The following is a 15,097-nucleotide window of genomic DNA, read 5'->3' as shown; positions in this document are numbered from 1 at the left end:
GATGTTTTAGCATTTGGCCTCAACTATGGCCCCAAACGGGGTGAAGTTAGAAGCGACCACGCTCCACGGAAACCCACAAAGACCACACAGGTACGCATCAACTTTAATACACATACACGCTGTGAAAGTAGGATTTGCTTTTTCGGATTTCAAAAATGTCGTTGGGGTAACTTTATTAATGTCTCAGTTTTTATCTGCTCCGTCTCCCCTGCTCGTGCTGTGAGAACCCAGGGTGCTGAGGTGGCTGTAGCACCCCCTCGTGGATGGTTTGCACATTGCAGGCAATAATAATGAATTGGAAATAAGCACAGAAAAAGCATTTTTAAGGGCAATCTTAAGCTCTGCCCTCTATCAACGTGACAGCCACTAAAATAGGGGGAAAGATATTTTCTTTGTTTAACGGGATCTTCTAACTGCTATAGGATGCCTCCGAATAAAGTATTATGCCTCACATGCGCTGAAATCTCATCCCAAAGGCATAATAGCTCAAGTGTTTGCTCAATTTTTCCAGTGGCCAAAAGGTTCCGCACTCAACTGAGAAACATTTTACTTTTCCCAATAATCCATCCCATCAAACATTGCTGATATACGCCACATTTCATCAGTGCAGAAAGTGTTATGTGGCTGTGACTCCATGAGACATGTGGTTCTACAGGTGGTTTATTTATTCGTCCTTTTTTTTCCTAGTCTTTAGGTATTTCAGATATTGAGGTCATACCAGTCTCATTTATTGAGTGTGTTTACTGCCATCCCTGCTGTCATTCTTACTCCGCCTGCAGCAACAGTTGGAGCGAATTGATATTGATTGCAGCTCCATATTTGGATTTGAAGACTGTGGCACTGCTCTTCATGCTGGGTAGGCCAATTTAAAAATACGGCATATTCAGGAAGAAATTCAACCAGTTTTGCTGCGCTTTTAGTGATTGGTGTGATTCAGAATTTCCCTTTAGACAATGGATTGTACTGGCTTGCTCAGTTCTTCATGCATGTCCAGTCTGTGTGATCAATGTCGTACAGAGGAGTCATAGTGTGTTAAGATGTGGACTCTGATACAGAAGGTTCTCAGTTCAAAGCCCAGCTGGGGGCTCTTAAGAGGTTTCAACCACAGAAAAAGCACTTGTCGTAAGTGATTACTGTCTATGATCACGTGACTCAATACATATCTCATATTCTTCATACTCTGCAGTTATATTAGTTCAAAACTGACCAAAAGTAAAAGTAAGGGGGTAATAGTGTTAGATCTGATCTGCCAAGTTCAAAAACACTGTCATGGAGTTTGAAGGCGACACCAATAGACACATTTGATTTGCAAATGTAAGCAAAAGTCAATCACCAGTCAATGCCTTTGAAATATTTATAAGATCACGAGGCCTGCCTATAGGGCTGCATGGGCGAGCTTGTTAACAGCGGACAAGTGGGTTAGTAGTACATGATGTATCGGTCAGAAAAGTCAGACAGACATTTAAACTGATGCAACTGAAGGTAACACGGACCAGAGAGACACAACAGTCATGTGGCGTGAAACAATCTCTGCCAGTAGCTGCCCAACAGTGAGATGTGTTGAAATGATTCTCTATGTAAAAAGCGTCCAGACAGGAGCAGACTAAAGCGCAGTTAGTGTTTTACACTGTGGAAAAAGGCAGGGTTTTAAACTTCAACTCAGAAGTCATAATTATCTGATCACGCAATGACGATGAAAGGAGACAATCTGACTTTTAACCATGTTGTTGTTCTCTTGTGAAAACACACATGCAGAAGTGTTTGATTTCACTCGTGCGGTTTTGAGCAATCCTGTTCACTGTGGTCGTTTCTTCTTCTATTACCCACGGGCAATCCCACTAGGTTACAGGGGCAGACTGGGATTGAAAAACAGCCCTGGACTCTGATCAGCCTGGCCCAAATTAGCGTAATTGTGCACTTCCACAAATACGTATTTTAACCTTTTACCACCCGCCTTAACATTAACGAGTGCATTTTCCCCAGTTCTGCTTTTTATTATTATTGTTTTGATTGGTATCATCAGCAAAAAGAACGGGAAAGGTGGTCGTAGAAACAGAAGAAAAATTAGCATCATTAATATAAATAATAAATAATAATGGTCCCAAAATTGAACCTTGTGGAACACCATACTCCACGGAACTCCTTTTAGATTCATGTGTTTTTATACTGGGCTTTACCCAAATCTAAAAGCTTCTCGACTGGAGAGCAACAATGTAACGCCTCATTTGAAAGCTCAGACCTACAAAAGTGATGGAAACTTTGTCACGTCGCCACATTTTTGTCATATTTTTGTTGGTTTTTTTAATCATTTTTTCTATCATTTTTTGTTGTGTTTTTCTCATGTTTTTGTTGACTTTTCCTCCACTTTTTCTCGCTATTTTGATGCTTTTCTTTTTAGCTTTTAGATTTGGGTAAAGCTCGGTTGAGGCGGGACTGGTGGCCCTAGAGCCAGTGGCCCTTCTGTGCTCTTCCAGAATGGACATATGGCCAGTCCACCCCTGCTAGGTTACAATAATACAATAGAACTGGAAAGGCAAGGCGCCAAAAGGGCTGTCAGTGAGAGCTACAATACTGTACCTGCTGGTGCATGCTGTGTTTTTTAAAAAGGCTTAAAATGATAATTAAGCTTTTTATGTTTCATTCTATTTGAGCAATGATCCATCACCTGACCCATGCTGTGCTCCAATTAAGCTTTCTACAATGCCAGGAAAATCTGAAAGCTTAATTCCCACTGCTGCCTATAGAGGGAGCTCCCAGGCCTACTCAAACACCTGGCCAGGCTAGCATAGAAAAGGAAAGTAGTATTCTAGCTGTGAGAGTAAATCCAGACAATATTGAAGCGATTTCCTCAAACAGAAAACTGAACAGAAATGCATAATTCTTTACCAACATGAAATATTAATCCAAACCTGATCGCAGCAGGTGGTTAAGTGAAACAAATGGTGCGTCGCTTCAAAAGAACTGCAAGAGAGTGGCTTCTGGAGCAGATGTCACCTTTGAACTAAAAACAAATATTAGCAAAGCTTGATCCTCCCCACCCCGAATATAAACTATTGATCAGAGCGGCGTATGAAAGAAATAGGGCTTTATTCCTCATGCATTAATCATGGGATCACGTGACGCGGGCAGGCTCGGAGACGCAGTCGGGAGCAGCGCTTTCCAAAGACACACATTAGAATAGTTCCATGAGGGAATCACCCAGTTTCTCAGCCGGCATTTGTATTCATCACAGGAGCACAGATGGAGACAGCGCTGGGAGTTTCATATCACCCCAGCCACATTTAACTACAACGTGAAGAATGTGTCTACTGCTAAGATTGGTTTATTTGTGACCCACTTCGGTTTGTGAAGTGTTATTTCCGACCCTATTTCATGTTTTTTAGCAAGTGATTTTCAGTATCAGAAGGGAAATGATGTTGATAAACCTCGGTGATTCGAGTCCGGCGACTATAGATAGGACTTATCCCTGGCAGTGTCTCACATGAATTAATAAATCAAGATGGGCACCGAGTTACTAATGGACAATCGCTAACAATAACAAAAACAGTTGGATACAGTTCACTGAAAGGTCGGGTTTAAAATTGTTGTTGTTGTGGTTTTATTGTAAGTATCATGTCACACTGGTAAGAAAATGCATTAATGATCTAAAACCGCTGAAGTAAAATATCCAGTTTCATGTCCTGATTTTCAAGTGATCTCCCCATAAGCTGCTCCCACCCCCCTCTTCTTGCCCTTTCAATATAAAGTGCGGCCCGTGTGGCTGTAATAAAGCTATGGCGAGTGTTTTTACTTAGCGACGAATGGATTAAGCTGAGTGAGAAACCATGTGGCCTCCATGTGGCTTCTGGCAAAGACAAAACAGTGTATGACTAATAGTTGTCCTGTGGACAGTTTCCCCCACCTGAGCTGTAGCTCTCTGCAGTTCATTCATAGGTCATCATAGGCTTCTTGGTAACAGCTGTGGTCAGTGCTGTCCTTGTTCGGTCAGTAAGTTTAGGAGGACGGCCGGGTCTTGGTAGGTTTGCAGTGATGCCATACTCTTTCCATTCCGGGATGGTGTATTTAACTGCACTTCAATATACGTATTTATGTTTATGTTCCATAGTATGGCAAAATGTCGAAAAGTCTGTAACCCGTAATCCCCACAGCTCTGTGTTCCCATTAGCAATTGGTACAAATTTGCTATATTATTTAGACATTAACAGAACAAAGGGCCCAAGTGCTGCACTTACAATGTAGATCTAGGTGGTAAAAAAAATCTACTCCACACCAAAGAAATAAGTTGATGAAATCGGTATCACGAGTCACGACTGTACAACAATATCCCAATAACTTTACGCCAACTTTGTAGCACTTTGTAAAAACGCCTACCTTCTTGAAGTGAGCACTTCAGCTTGTCTTTAGTCCCTGCCAAGAACTAAACTAAGGTGTCAGTCTTCCAAAGCAGAGCCGACTCAGTGAAACAGGAGTTCAGTCAGTGTGCGTGTGCGCTCACATCCACCAGTCAAGAGCTCCTGTCACATCTCCAACATCACAGACCTCCACACAGGGTACTTAAGTCCAACCCACTTCAAACTGACCTATTTCATCTCCGTCTCTCTTCGTCAGTCCGTCCAACTGCATCGAGTGCCAAAAGGCCAGGCTGCACAATGTAATTGCAATCAAATGGAAATGGCAATTTTATGTTTTGCTGTATATGCTGTATGTTAGCAACACGTGACGTCAGAGTGAGCAGCTCTTCCTCTCTTGTTATTTCCCTGTGAGCTAGTAGCTAGTTTGCAAAATGAGGAGAGCAGGAACAAAATTTTCAAAAGTAAATGACCAAGCTCCTCCCCCTCCCTCCTGATTGGACCTGAGAGGCTGGTTCACAGGAAAAGCTCTTCTCATTGGTCAACACGGGAGGATACTAAACTCTGATTGGTTGATGAGGTCCAGGAAGGAGGGACTTTAGTTCAGCCGCCCGATGGCCCTGTGTACGAAACTGTTCCTCAGTCTACTGGAACTGACCCGTAGATTCCGCAGTCTCCTCCCTGAAGGCATAACCTTGAAGAGACTGTGTGATGGGTGCGAAGAGTCCCTGGCAATTTTGACGACTTTGCGGGTGAGACGGGTCGAGACGGGTACAAAGTCATGAGATTAGGTGACCTGCTTATTGAGCTGAGTTGATCAGCAGAGTGATCTGAGTGACAAAGGAAATCAGGATGCAAGATGTTTATTTAGTGTCCTTCTGATAAAGATCCTTTGTTTTTAGGGTTATAAAATCAGACTCTGTGCTATATACACCGGGCTGTTCTGTCAAACTTGCTGACACTCCTGCGATGCCATCATGATGTCCTTTTAGGTTCATAAAGGCTTTAAGAACTACTTTGCTTCTTAGCACTATTTGTTAGCCATTACATCCACAACACCTATGAAGGTATTCCATTAAAAATCACCCATTTCCAACTAGAATAGGTATTCACAACATTAACAATATCTTGAGTGTTTTTCTGATTAATTTCCTGTTATCCTCATTCAAAAAAAGCTGTGATTTTCTTTTAAAAATAAGGACATTTTAAGTGACTCAAACACACTCAGACACAATGGTAGTGTCTATATTATTACTTACTTTACTTCAGGGGTGTCCAAACTATGGCCCTGAGGCCCACGGACCACTTCTAATTGGCCCACTGCCAATTCGAAAAATGTAATTAATTTTTTATTCTGCGTTAATTGAATATATATAAGATAAATGAAAATCCATTAATAGAAAGCTGTGATGAAGGCTGTGTTTTAATTTAAGCACATTCAATTAAAAAGCATAGTTGACATTTTATGAAATTTGCTAAGTTTAATACAATAGAGGTGAAGCTATATCTGACCTCTACTGAGTGCGGCCCTGTTGTTTATATTTTTTTCTGTATGTGGCCCTCAGTGAAAAAGTTCGGACACCCCTGCTTTACATTAGCCAATTTAACTGCAATCAAATCAAATTGCATTTCCAAGTGAGTTCAGTGCTAAAGAAAACAGCACTGAGATTTTGAATGATCCTGAATGATTATAGCCAGTTTTTGTCCTAATTAAAGTATTTTTTCAAAGTCACAATTTGTCGAAGTAATAGTTTAGTAGATTATATTTCACTCTTCTCTCAAATATTGATGCTCCCGGATGTATTTAAACAGTGTGATTCTTGATTTTCACTTACTTCACAAACACTTACTTCAAATCTCAATGTCAGAAAAATTGCCCTACTAAAAAAAAAAAAAAACGTATCCCTGCTGAGGGAACACACTGCTCTCTCCTCCAAACGCCCCACTCGGCCACACTTCGGCTTCTTTTACACAGATCAATGCCGTGCCCACCTCTCCGACTCCGGGAGGCGATGAATATTCCGATCAGGTATGGCAGCGATGGCCGGTCAAGACCTTGGACACGGCGACCCTCCTGGGAGATCGCAGGACGGCCTATCCGGAGGTCAGCTGTGATTAGGATTCAGGGCAGGAGCTGGCATTAGCATCAGGAGAGGCAGACAGCATGACACGCGCAACAGGTGGAGGGGCGGAGGAGGGATTAGCCAGGCTACAGGTCAGGAGGGGTTAAGAGGAGGTGTGGCTGGCTCAAAATGGAAGGTGAAACTATCGGAGAGTGATAGCTTTGCTGGGATTGAACTCTCACACTAGAGGATAAGAGAATTTAGTGCAAACAGATTTTAAATGCTGTGGTTAGAATAACGTCAATAGATATATTTAGTCTACTGCCAAAAATTGTAGGTTTATGCAGCTTTGAATGGGACCTATGCAATATGTCCATTCCCAATAAGTCCAGAGTGTCATGGCGCCTTCATAGATCCAAACATTGCTCATCTTATATTAGGAGAGACTGATCATATACACTAAAGTACATAAAGATAGTGATCGTGAAGGATGGCATGCCTTTATAGGACTTTATTTTTGGACATTTGGACAGCTTTTATTTGTGAAAAGCTCTAAGATTTCTGTTTGACATTTGTTTGAAATATAATTTTCTGAAGTAAAAAACAGCAATATTAAAGGTGCATTACACAACTTTTTATGCGGGGAAAAGAAAGTTGATATTTGTGCGTATTTGACCTTGTAGTGAATCAGCGGCTGTATGAGTGGTCAGCATGACGCCTTTACATTCCGTCACAGTGGCCTCTACAACGTTCCAGGATCAATTGTATTGTAGGTTTTCTGGTGAGAGGCTTCGTCAGCAGTGTGAAGTGATCCTGGAGCGTCTTAGAAGCCACTGTGACGGAAAGTAAAGGCGTCATGCTGACCACTCATACAGCCGCTGGGTCACTACAAGGTCAAATTTAAAAAAATTCCACAAAAAAATTGCATAATGCACCTTTAAAGCCACACTGCGTAACATTATAGCCAATAAACAAAATTGAAATACAAGCATTTATTATATTACACATGTTTTCATCATCGAAAAATACCTCATAAATGCACAAACAAACATGTGCCCTTGCTGCGAGAGGCTCAGCTCTCCTAAAACACGACTGTAACATCACCGGGAGCGGGTGCGCCTCCAGCTCGTCGCCATGGAGATGTGACTAAAGTCAGTAGAATTCGAGATTCAAACAGGTTAGGTTGATCACCCACTGCAGTAATAGCATTTTCTGTATCAAGCTGGTCATTAGGAGCATGTTTGTTCTCATGGCAACAGTAGTCCAAAATGTTACGCAGTGTCCCTTTCAGTGTTTATACATTCACACAGTATTGGAACATATTGGAGAAAAACACATGTGTGTTAGCCTTGCACTTTAAGATGGGTCGTAGCGAGATGTGAAGCTTTAATCGCACAAAAACCCATCTGAAAGGCTTGACCTAGAGCTGATTTGGGCCTGTTTGGGCTCAAAACCACTGGCAGTTACGCTATTATCAAGAGCAATTCACAACTCACAGTGACTGAAAATACATGAGGTATGTTAAAGACTTTACAAACATCACCGCACAATTGAAAACTTACTGTTTAATTGTTTTAGGGCTTTGTTGTTTGGTTGCATTTCGAGACTCGGTTGTGATTGGCTAAAACAAGGTGCGTACAATCCAATCAGAAGCAAACATCCTGCTGAAAGTCCACCCTCTTAGTGAACAACTTAAACGAACCATTATGACATTCCTGTGCTAAAGTTACAGGGTATATATCTTAGTGGTGTTTTTTAAAACTTTTGCGAAAGAAAAAAATGAGCTCTTGTTTACACATTAAAGCCTCGATGTTCTTTTATACAGCGCCGACTTTCCTTAACTTCACCCGGAGTCTGCTTGGCTCTACAAACTTCCGGTAATCTCCTTATACCCCCGGACTTCATACATACTTAAAGTACGACATCACATTGGCATTGATTTTGATATCGAGCTCTCTGAAACCTAGCGCATATACTTCCTCGAACTCGTGCCAATTACCAAGCCATCATTCTGTCTTCATCTCAATCACTCTCTGTTATGGTAATTACTGACAATTTTCAAAAACTCAATCTTGCCATTTGATATCTTGCCCTTTTCCTTTAAAAAACATTACTTGTTTTTGGGTGCACTCTCAGGCCATTAGCAAGGCTCCACTGTGGCCCATTCATCATCATCGAATGAATTATCAAGCAGGCTCCAGCTGTCCTCTTTCAGCGTCTTGTGCGTCTCCATCCCGTCTCCCCGGTTCCACCTTATGTATTCCGAGTCCGCCGCGGTGACTGGCGCGGCATTAGCGTTAGCCGCTGAGTGATGAGAGGGCGCAGACAATGAGGGTAAGTGGAAGGGACGTAGATGAAGTGAGGATGTCCGCGGGTTTAAGCACAGGTTGGGAAGGGAACAAAAGAAAATTTGGTGGAAAAGGGTGAAAAAGGGCTGTATGCACTGGAGTGTGTATGAAATATGCGCCAGGTCTCTTCAGAGCTGGGGATAATGCCTCAAAAAGCCACTCCAGGCAGAGTTGGCGGTTTATCAACGTGAGGCAGCCACGTGGAGGGGGGAAGGGGGGCAGAGGATGTAGTCTACCTGCAGGTGCAATGTCAAACACGATATACTTAAATTACGGCTGATTAAAAAGCGTGCGGCTGCAGATATGGGCAAAGTTACATTGTTTAAATCTCTCAACCCCCACCAGAACCAAGCACATTTTCTCCAGTTTGGCTTTACCCAAAATCTAAAAAAAAGTGACAAAGAAGCAACAAAAAACGTTCTGGAAAAACAACAATAAAAGAGTGACAAAAGGTGTTGAAAATGCAACAAAGCAGTGACAAAAGAGCAACAAAAAACCTGCAAAAACTCAAATCGGGTTTGTAGGCCTTAGCTTTCAAATTAGGTGAGGCTTTTCTCGTTTTCTTCATTTCCCCCCCTCATTTCTGCTCATTTTTTAACGACTAATAATTTCCCTATTTCTCCCATTTTCCCCTAATTTATTCCCCATTATCCCCTCCTATATTTGCCCAATTTTGTTTAAATTATTCACTGCTGTTTTCTGGTTCTAGATGACAAAAATGTTAATATAGGTATTGGGAAAAAAACATTGTTCAGGTATTGGTATCAAAAAGGGACTATAAGGAGTTTAAAAATGGTAAAACTAAGTATTTTCCTCCACCTACATGTTCCTGCAATGTCCTTATGTGTAGAATGAGCCCAGACCTGTTCACCACAACTGCCTCTAAAATCCTGTCGCTCAAAAAGGTGTTCGGGTCTGAAGTGCCGTCATGCACGAGCTAAATATAGAAGCTGCAGTTACGCGTAAGACCTGAGGTGGCAGTAGTGAGCATAAAATGACCAACATGCATCATTATGGACTTCCCCACCCTATCCAAGCGTTCGAAAAGGAAAACGCCCCAAAGAAGGGTCTGTTTTTCAGCAAATAATCTGTGGGAGTCCTCGTTGATGGAGTTTTTAGTCAACTCCTGATGAGGCGTCATTATTATTCACCGTGAAAACATTACTTTAAATACGTATCAAATCCTGAAACGGTGCCGTAAAATTAGCACCTTCTGCAACAGCATGCAATTTCTCCATCACACCCCCTGGTCTAATGGTACGTTTTAAAAATGTCTAAGGTTAATTACTTTCATTGTGTGTTTATTTTTTTTATATAACAATGAGGGAAACAAAGGCAGCAATTATCCATTTTGAGCAGTCGAAGAGCGCTGAAGTCCTTTCTTTGTTCTGACCTGCGCGGGTCGAACACTGCTGGTCCGCGGGGAAGTGCTGTTCCGTAGCCCATATGGGACGTGTAATCTTGCAACCTGTCCCAGCTCTGCCCCTGAGGTCCGCTCCCAAAGGGTCCTCAACCTCGAATGGCCTTAAAACATGCACGCTTCATATGCTTTCAGCTCCACCAGCGGCTGCTCTACACTTCAGGGAGCAAGACAGTACACGGGCAGGGGCAGGAAGTGTGAGGGTTACAAGAGAGAGGCAGGGATGTTCTCTTTGAGTTTTAAAGGTCGTGGGGTTCTGGAGGCTTTTGGAACCGAAGAAACACTCTTCCTCAAAAATATCTGTTAAGGCGTCACACTGCAGAAGAATGGGGAAATAAAGCTGATCATAATCCTTGTTTCTTTGGGTTCAACGCTGAATAAATGAGGCTGGGAAAAATATTTAAAAAAATCTCTTCAAAATCTTGTTAAGCCCAAGACTGGAAAGTTTGGTGTCTGTAGGACCCACTATCATGGCTATTTCGTTGCATGAGTGGAGCAACAACCTCACTTGAGAAAAGTAGGCGAAGCGACATAGTTGCTACTTGCTGGATATCTCATAAGCGACAAAACATCATAAAATAAGCATCGTACGGGATAAGTTTTGTCATGAAAACTGAGATACCAGTGTGAGAAATATGGGGGTGCGGGGGGTCCGACCCCTCTGTTTAACCCATCAGACCCCTGGGGCCCAATCTTGAGGGTGAAGGAAAACGTGGTAGACTAGAGCAAAGGTGCAGGCACAAGCGCACTCTGCACTCTTGCCGGGGGTGTGAGCTGGGGCCAGCGGCACTTGAAGGGCCCATCGCGGGCAGGGATTGGGTGCATTGTGTAGAGTCCGTATGAAAACACTGTCAACATAGATGGCATGTAGGCCTACTACACTACAACAATTTAAGTATAGTAATTTGCTGACGGTCCCTAAATCTGACCGGCCATTAGTCTACGAGCGTTAGCCGCTTCTCCGCAGGTGTCTGTCGGCTTCACAGCCGCTGCAGCTCCCGCTCTGAACATCTGCCGAATACCCAACTAACTTCATCGCAGGGCTAGACCGGACATTATCATCAATCAGTTAGGCCTACTGCAGAGGTTCGTTTTTCTGTGTGAAACTAGTGAACTTTTCCAGGCTATCCATGAATTCTGAACGATGCAACTGAAGATGCCCTGTCATGGCTGTCAAGTGTCCCATTTTGGCCTGGAAACTACAGCATTTTGTCTCTCTTATCAGTCACTGTAGCCACAGTAGAGCGGCCATTTCCAAGCCGAAATTGATAAACAATTCGGAGATGGGCCCCCCCCCCCCAAAAAAAATAAAAAAAAATAAATATTGACGGGCATTTCGTACATTGGAGAAAACTATTAAAAAATCTCCACATCGACCACTGCGTGAAAAATCAATTCCTTCACCTGCCATGTCTTGAAATACCAATTTCAAAGTGTGTGTCTAGTTAACAGGGGTAGGCAACGTCAGGCCCAGGGGCTAAATCCGGCCCTCCAGCACAGAACCTCTGGCCCCCAACATGATTTTGAGAAATTATTATTATGCAAATAAGAGATCAAATACTTGTTGAAGTACTGTAAACATGTTTTTAATTTCCTGGCTGAACATCCCACTTAGTCATATAATGTATATATAATGTAAAACAGCGATTCTCAACTAGTGAGTGGGGACCCACAAGTGGGTCGCGGAACAATTTCACTGGGTCGGGAGCCTATAAGGAACTTTTTTTAAGATGTTTCATCTGAAATTGGATGGAAACACACGGGAGTCTGTTAAAATTAATTTTATTGGGTTGTTTTGATCAATTTCAGTCTCAAAAGTACTGCTTGTTCAATAAAAGATGTGTGGAAAATATTATATTTTATACGATGTATGACAAATTATTTGGTCGCGGCTTGTCATCCTGGGGTAATGGTGGGTCCCGAAGCCATAGCTACCACTTGAGATCAAATGATGTAAATCATTGGGATTTGCAAAAATATTTACTACAATGGTGAGGTTCGGCCCTTGGTGTTTTGGCAATGATGACGCAAACTTGCCTACCCCAGTCTAGTATTTTCTTCATATTGACAAGCAAAGGATCATCATTCATAGAGAGCATTCATGACCCAGGCACTGAAAGCTTTACATACTGTTTAAGTGCATGACAATATTGTGACTGATACTGACCTGCATCTCACATGACTAGCCACCTGTACGTCTGAGCCTCCTTCGTACAATCCCGTCCTTTGAGATAACCACACAACTGTTTCACAATAAGAATTCCAGCACATGCTTTGATACAACCGTTCCTCTACAATCTGCTCTGTCTATAGACTCCCCGTAGAGAAAGGCCGCTGAGTATATCTGTCATCTCCACAAAAGGCTGCTTTGTAGTTGAGCTCCCCTGCCGGCACAAATCATCACGGATCCTATCGCCTGACTTGTTTTTCTTCCTTAACGGCTGCCGGAGACAGAAAAGAAAATGCCAATCGCGGGATATTGAGCTGGCTAACGGAGTATGACAGGGCTGCTCTGGAGAGGTGAGTGACATTAGGGGGAGAGAGAGGAGAAGGCACTCGGGCTGTATGCACAAGCCTAAGTGAATAAGACAAAGTGCTCAAAGGGGGCTTCAGCAGTGCAGTCAGTCCCCCAGGCGTGTTACACCGGCATATGTTCACTGGCCCATCACCGCCGCCGTATGGCTCTCGGACCGAACTGACATGATGAACAGCCAAGCCTGGGGAGACTCAGAACGCACCCACTTCCTGAAATAACCCAAGTACTAAAAAGAGCAACTGCAGAAACAAAAAGTCCAGTCATAATCACAAGTAATCATTTTGAATAAACAATGGGCTATTATAGATAAGAAAAGGGAAAAACAACTTATTTCAAGGCCAGAATACACGGAGAGGGCCAGCAGGGCCTTCTTTGCTAGCCCTAGCCTAATGAGGGGAGAAAAAAAAGGTGTAAAATGTCTTAATAGTATATTTAATTCGTATTTCATTTGTATGAGGTGTAACTGTAATTTCCTACTCAAAAAGTGCATTAAAGCAGTACTAAGTAACTTGTTTACCTTAATAAATCCTTTTCGTAGTCCCTCTGGGGGTAGTACAAGTGTTAATGGGATGATTGGGGGTCTTTCATCTCCCCCTGGTGTCTCTGGCCAGAAAACCACAATTGCAACTTCCCTGCCACTAGGTCAGAGCCACTAATACACACTAATGAAATCATGAAGAAGAAGCTAACAGGCTAACGGGCAAAGCTAACTGCAGGCTAGCGCCACTTAAACAGTATTTACAGCTGCTAATGTAACTGCGCATGAGCGGGTGATATTCCAATCAGAAGTGCAGGCTCAACTAATCTAAACAACTAAACTTTTTGTGAAATGTCCGAAAGAAGCAAAATTAAGTAGTAGTAGTATTAATCACAGATATTTGGCGTCCCTGGGCTTAGGATTACGAGCGCTAAAACAGCATCCCATATAGCACCAAACTGTAAGTCTAGTATCTTTTCATTATGTTGGATTTGGCGTTTGGGTTGATCTCTGGATGTCTCACTCTGTCAACAAAACATCACATAACAGCCGCCTGTTTCTACATTATAAGGCACTCGTCTCGCCAGAGGTGTCCCCGAAGGTTTATGTTTGGGGGCAGAAGCACTGCTGCTTTGGTTTGCGCTGCCACATGGAAAAGGCAGATAGAAAAAACCCATACCCCTTTTTATGCTGTAGTTGATCAATTTATATGCATTTGAATGAGTGAACCCAGGTTGCTGCTGATGGCCCTGACTGAAACCCCATGGCACACCACTGCTGTTAGTATTGTGTCCATGTCAGTTCAGGTTATGAAAGATGAAAGCAGGAACCAGCCAGAGGGTCGGACCTGTTTCTCCTCCAAGCACCTCCCCAAATGCTCCTGCACATTTCTACAGAAACTTGGCGAGTCTCCGTGCGTTTTCTTTTGGTTCAGAACATGATGGAGACACTTTGTTAAACACTGAAATGTCGTCTTCTCAGCAACTACGACACACTTGATGTAGAGCTATGGGAAGTCTTCACACATCAAAACCCAAGTGGTGTTGAAATAGGAAGTGAAATAAAATAAAATAACTATGACGGGAAACAATTCACTCACATACAAAGCCGTGGGGTTGCGTTTCATCAATCAATCAAAGTCTCTGTATTTGTGTATTGGCTGCCTTTCATGTATCCAAATTGTGACAAGCTTGTTTCTGTTGCCTTAGTCGAACCACGATGGGAAACGATCACTCATAAAGGCTACGAGTCAGGTCATGAGATACCTTTCACAAACAAAAACACCCATAATGGGTTTAATGCATTACAATCACCGTACGTTTCTCCTAAAACGATATTTTCGACATTATAAGTGTGGCAGGAGAAGTGCAGGGTTGGAGGATGCCGGATTTGTTTAGAGTGTGTCATACTGTACGTAGGAGTGTGTCAGTGTTTCTGCTGATGCTGTCCCAGATCGTGATGGGGAAAGTTAATGTAGGCTAACAGGCCCAGTGCGTCAGGGGAATCTGTGGGCCTCTCGCCGTCCTGAAAATAACCGCATGACACATCAAAACATACACAGTACATCATTGTTCTAACACCCCACCAGTGACTGGAGGCGAGATGCAAGACCGAGCTATCTATACAACAAATCGGTTCAGAGTGAAACTTTTGATATGTAGAACAGTGGTTTCCAAACTGTGATGCGGGAATTTCTGTAGTCATTTTACAGACTTGTATGCAACTAAGGGAGGGCTCCAGAAAGCTGAATATTTATTCGGTAGTTGGCGTGAATTATTAAAGAATCATTGACATAGGATAGCCAAGATCATGCAGTGGTGTCCCGCAGGGCTCATTTTTCAGTCCTCCACATTTCACTTTTTTATCATCTGGATTAAGAATCCGCCGCAGACAAGACAAAACT

This window comes from Gobius niger (assembly GCF_951799975.1).
Source record: "Gobius niger genome assembly, chromosome: 3".
Taxonomy (NCBI): domain Eukaryota; kingdom Metazoa; phylum Chordata; class Actinopteri; order Gobiiformes; family Gobiidae; genus Gobius; species Gobius niger.
The sequence above is the reverse complement of the archived record's forward strand: the minus strand, read 5'-3'. Positions refer to the sequence as shown.